This window comes from Notamacropus eugenii, chromosome 4 (genome assembly GCF_028372415.1).
Source record: "Notamacropus eugenii isolate mMacEug1 chromosome 4, mMacEug1.pri_v2, whole genome shotgun sequence".
Taxonomy (NCBI): Eukaryota; Metazoa; Chordata; class Mammalia; order Diprotodontia; family Macropodidae; genus Notamacropus; species Notamacropus eugenii.
In genome coordinates, this window is record NC_092875.1 from 58,001,441 (window position 1) to 58,007,365 (window position 5,925).

Below are 5,925 nucleotides of genomic sequence, written 5' to 3' on the forward strand. Positions count from 1 at the left end.
ATTTTCTCAGCTCTAAAATGAGTTGGAAAAGGAAGTGGCAAACAACTGCAGTATCTTTGCCAAGAAAACCCTAAAAGTGTTCACAGAAGTCAGGTACAAATGAAAAATGACTAAACACTTCTGATAGCCCTTCCAGCTCTAGGGTCCCATGATCTTATGAACTTGTTTGGGTCATGGCTAAAGCAAAGATAAGGTTTCAGACAGAAGGAAGGGTCCAGATTCCTAGCAATTCCTTCCCAATGTTCTCTTTAGTTCTTTCAAGGTCTTTACATTCCCTCACTCAACAGATGGAGGAACTATCCCTCAATTTCCCTTCTTCTGTTCCTGACTTCATAGCTTCATGGGAGGGCATATTCTGGGGGACTCTTCGGGGAAAGTAAACAGGTTGGAGATAAAGGGAGATGTCAGACAAAGGGCAGAAAATGACTCCAGACTCCAGTCAGCCCCTCTGCCCCCCTGGCTTCTTCCTCCTGCCTCCTCGGATGTGAACTTCTCCCTCTCCATTCTTCCCCCAGACTCACAATTCCAAAGAGCTGTACACAGTCAGTGGTCTACAGCTTCAGAGATGTGTGCTGCTCTTGGATCAGGGCCTGGTGCGCCATGATACGCACTTGCACCTCAGTTACATCAAGCCAGTCCTCTTGGCCTCAGGTAGACTTCCCTCCTCCTTGCTCCCCTTTGTCTCCTTCCCGCTGAAAGGCTTGGCTGTGCTCCCCAGGGACAGGGAGAGAAGGAAGGAATGAGTAGGAGCTGGCTCCAGAAACAGCAGGGGAAAAGAAAATCTTACTTAAGGTAACTTTGTCTCCTGTTTATCTGGGCTCCCTTGGATCTCATTCCTTTAGCCAGCTGCTATGACTGGACCCTAGCCCTGGGGTCTGTCTGGTCTCCATCTGTGACTTCTCTGAGTCCAGAGCTCTCACTGCATTGGGCCACATCTGGGTTGTATCTGAGCTGTGTGGAGGTTGTATGTGGGGACATGTTTCAGATTGTCCTAGGCCATGTCTAAGCTGTATTGGTGCCATGTTTGGGGCTTCCTCTGGTCACATTCAGAATGTATCTGAACTGTGTCTGTGATGTATTGGTGGTATGTTTGGGGCTGTGTCTCAGGAGGTTCAAAGCCATGTCTGAGCTGTGTTGATGCTACCTTTGAGGCCATACCTAAGACTGTTTAGGATTGTATTTGGGCTTTATGGTACCATGTTGGAAGGCCATGATTTGGGCTCATGTCACTTATACTTGTGGCAGATTTGGGGGCATGTCTAGGCTGTCCCTGGAACCTCATATATATTATGTTCAAAGCCATGTCTGGGCTGTGATGAGGGCTATATTTAGACTTGTATCTAGAATACTTTTCCTGAATTGTATCCAGAGTCAAGACTAAGAGATGTCTGGATCATGTTTATATGGGGGCATCTGGTCTTTACAGTAATGGTATGTCTAGGTCATGTCTTATGTTCCATAGGTTGGTGGGGGACAGGGAGACATTCATGCCCTGTTGAGACTATATAGAATTCTGCACCATATATCCACAGATATAATCTCTAAAGCCCTGCAATTAGAACTGGGGAGGGGAGGAGCCAAGATGGCGGAGTAGAAAGACACACATGTGCTAGCTCCGAAACCCACAGCCCATAAAATCTCTGTAAAGAAGAACTCCCAACAAATTCTGGAGCAGCAGAAGCCACAGAACAACAGAGCAGATAAGATTTCTGTTCCAGAGAGGCCTGAAAACCTGACGTGAAAGGTCCGTCATGCACCAGACCCAGAGCAGAGCCCAGCCCTGCCTTGGCCATGCAGCACTGAGAGGAGCAGATCCGAGCAGGCTTCAGGGACAGAATCTCCAGCAGCAACACAGGTCCCTCCACCCACAGGTGACAAGGGTTGGTGAGAGGGCCTCTTTGGCTGCTCGAGAGGGGAGTGGGGTGTCCTCATAACTCAGGCCCCCTCGGGAGGCAGCAGCAGAGGCAGCAGCGGACAGGGGCTCCCAAAGTAGGCAGGAGCTCAGATCCATTATTGAAGGTCTCTGCATAAACCCCCTGAGGGAACTGAGCCCCATGTGGCAGCTCTGCCCCCACCTGAGCACCTGAATTTAATCTCACACTGAATAGCAGCCCTGCCCCCGCCCAAAGCCCTGAGGCTGGGAAGTAGCATTTGAATCTCAGACCCCAAGCCCTGGCTAGGCGGATCTGGAGGCATGGTGGGTGTGGAAAGGAAATATGTGTTAGATAGATACAGATAGATATGATTGATAGTTTAGAGAAGAATAAAGATAGAAATAAGTATAGATGAGAAAAAGAAAGGAGAATTGAAAGGAGAAGGAAGAGGGAAAAGAGAGGAGTGTGTGTGTGTGTGTGTGTGTGTGTGTGTGTGTGTGTGTGTGTGTGTTTGTGGTTCCCAGAGGCTATTACTAGGTATATCAGATTCTGGCTATACTTTAGAGTATCTATGATTGTTTCCAGATTTACCAAGAGATATCACATATGCTAGAAGACCCAAAAGTTTTGGAGGGTCTCTAAAAACAGAGAATATGTATACTTTTAGATAAAAGTCTCTTCTAATTCAGGGATTCTGCATCAGTGAAAGCCATATCTATTTTCATCTGGGAGGGCTCTGAGATTCTAGATACATCAGAAGGCCTTCAGGGGAGGTGGGTTTTGTTCTAGGTTCCATGGGAACTATGGAAAGTTGTTTTAGGTTTATCAAAGTGTTCTTTTGTGGTGATATGCCCTCTATATGTAACTTGTTTGATATTCACAATGACCAGGTTAGTTGCTGTCACCATTTTATAAAGGAGGAAACTGATGTAGATAGAGTAAGTGATTTGCCCAGAGTCACAGGGCTATTGTCTGAGGCTAGATTTGAGCTCAAGTCTTTCTGACTTCCAAATTCTGTGCTCTTCCACTGTGTCACCTAAGGGAGTGGTTCTAGGTAAAAAGGGGGTTGGAGGGCTCTGCCTTAGAACATCTAAGTAGGCTCTCTCATTGGAAAGGAAAGGGTCAAGAACTCATAGAGAGGGGTCTGTTCTAGGATGAAGATGGAAAGACTCTATCAAAGACATCCAGGCAGAAGCTGACACTTTCATGTTTAGAGGTAAGCTTCAAATGGGACAGAAGGGGTAGGACTGAGCGTGCTTGGGGAAGAGCTGGGATTTTCCATGTGCATCTCATCCCTGCCATCAGCCCCACTGACCCTCGCTTGAACTAGGGTTAGCCTGGACAGTGTTTCAGCAATTCCTTGCACAGGTCAAGACCTGGAGCAGAGCCTAATGTTGGGAGATGGGGGGATATTCTTTCCCCTGGATCATGATGAGCTCTTCTCTTGACTTCTCTGTCTTCTCTGGGATTCTCTTCCTTATCTTTCCACCCCCTAGGTCATGACACAACTGCAAGTGGCATTTCCTGGGTTCTCTACAACCTGGCCCAGCATCAGGAGCATCAGGACCGTTGTTGCTAGGAGATATAAGAGCTCCTGAGAGGTTGTCAGCCCCAGGAAATTGAATAGTCAGTGTGGACTGACACTAAGAAGGGAACCCAGGGTGTTTATGGGGGTGGGCGAGTAGGGAACCATGAGTGTGCTGGAGTCAACTATAACTGTTTTGTAAGAGCTCATTGTTAAATGTCCAGGGTCAAAAATCAACAATCTCTACAAATCACTGCTAAATTTATTGTTGTGTTGACTCTCTAGAAACAAGAAGATGAGGGAGAAAAGTTACTGATGCAGAATGAACTTTAACAAATGTGTGCACATACGTTTCCCTCCTCTCCAGCCTGGTTGTTAAATATTTACCAGCACTCCCCTGTATTGTTCTGTAATCATTGCTTGAGTTCAAGAAGAGTATAGTAGAGGGAATGAAGCCATCTCCATGACTTCAGGGTCATAATAACAACACAAAACAATCAATATTATATAGCATTTTAAAGTCTGTAAAGTGCTTTGAATCCATTATCTCATTTGCCTCACTCCATGCCAGGGGGTATACCCTAGGAAAAGAGACACAGAGGCCAACCTGTTGTTCCATCTGGCTACAGTCCACTGTTGTCTCCCTGTCATGTAGGTTCCCTAGGCTTCTGTTGGGTTTCTGGGTAACTTTCCCCAGATACCACTCAGACCTGAAACCCTGAGTGATTTCTACATCTAAGACCTGACTTTGAGTCCTGTTCTCCCCTCCCCCAATTTTCTCTTCTTCAGTTGAGCTCCCATCAGCATCCTCCAAAGTTGCCACTTAATAAGAGCCTTCTGATCTCTGGCTATCAAAGTCCACATTCAGACTTTTATGCTAACCCCTTCACATAAGTTTTGATATCTAGGGCTTTATGGTTACTGAGTATCAGGGTCCTGTAGACTTTCCCTGTTTTGATTATCAGGGTTTTAGATGTTAACATTGCCCCCTCTGCCCTTAAAAAGGATGGAGGAGTTTCTCCCCATCTCCACTTCACTAGAGTTGACAGGGTTTCTGTCTTCAGCGATGATCTGGCCCAGATGCCCTTCCTGACTATGTGCATCAAAGAGAGCCTATGACTGCACCCACCAGTTATCATGATCTCTCTTTGCTGTGCCAAGGACATCCATCTGCCTGATGGGCAAATCATCCCTAAAGGTTCACTTGCCAGGGGCTTGCACCAAAGCAACAGGAAAGGGTTAAAGAAGTCTAATAGTCAGGGCCCATTTGGGAGGTTGGTCCAACACATCCATTGGTAGAGTTTATAAGCTAAACTAGGCTTTCTCCTATTCTGGCCAACAGGAAACATTTGCCTGATCAGCATCTTAGGAACTCACTGCTGCGTGGCCCAACCCTGAGGTATCTCTGTCAACCCTTAACAAAAGACTCCTGGGTTAGTCAGAGATGGAAAAGTGGGACATTAATGGGGATGGGAGTGGGGCTCCACTCTAAATCAAGTCATGGGAGGCCTGAAGGCAGGAGAGAGGAGCTTTGATTATCCCTGGGGGTGTCTAGCTGTATTGCAGAGGAGTATCCTGGGCAAGAGGGAAAGTGTATGCCTAGGGTGAGCAAAACCCTGTCAACACCCCAGGTTTATGACCCATATCACTTTGACATCACCAATCTTCAAAAGATTTTGCCCCTGGTCTTCAAACCCTTCTCAGCTGGATCTAGGTAAGTCAATTCTTTCCCCATCTCTTTCCCTGACCTCCTCAGGTGATGTTTGTACCCCTTCTAGGTCAGTGTGGGCATCGATGTCCAACAAGGGCCCTGTTTCCAAGTCCCCATCAAGGGAACTGGAGGCCCAATCTCAGTATGGGAGGACCCTAGAAATAGCCTGGGGTCAAGGTCTGGCAGTTGCAAATTCTTCTTCCCTTGAGCAGGAACTGCATTGGCCAGAACTTTGCCATTTCTGAGATGAAGGTTGTGCTGGCCCTCACTCTACTGAGGTTCCAAGTCCTCCTTGATAAACACCCAGTCTGAAGGAAGCCAGAAATTCTCAGCAGAAAGAGGTCTGTGCCTGAAGGTGGAACCCCTGATGGGTCCTCCCAGCCTGGAGACACACCTCTCAGAAACCCTTCAGAAATGATCATTAGATATATCCTTCTGCTTTTGAGCATGGAAAACTGTTTTCTGCTTGCCCTTCCAGCCACCATTTGATTGGAATGTTTCTAAATAAAAACACTTAAATATGCAATATATTGGCTTTTACTTTGTGTCTCCTTGCCTACAGACTTGGAGGACTAGGGCCAAGAGAGAGAAGCCAGGATTTTGTGTGCTTAGGTCCAGGCTCTGGGGTACAACTGTTCCTGTTTTCAGTCCTAGATATACCTGGACTCAAACATGAGATCCCTGAGATTTGATTTTCTGCAGCATCAAGTCCTAGGTTGGGCAGAATGCTCAGCTTGGAACCAACACAACCTGGGTTCAAATCCTACCTCATATTCCTACTAGTTGTGTGACTCCGGAAAGGTCAATTAACTTCT

At 46.8% G+C, this 5,925-nt stretch overlaps 1 pseudogene; it reads left to right on the forward strand.

Moving 5' to 3' along the window:
• Window positions 1-600: 600 nt before the first annotated feature.
• On the forward strand, window positions 601-5,633 carry LOC140502195 (leukotriene-B4 omega-hydroxylase 3-like; annotated as a pseudogene).
• The last annotated feature ends 292 nt before the right edge of the window (window positions 5,634-5,925 follow it).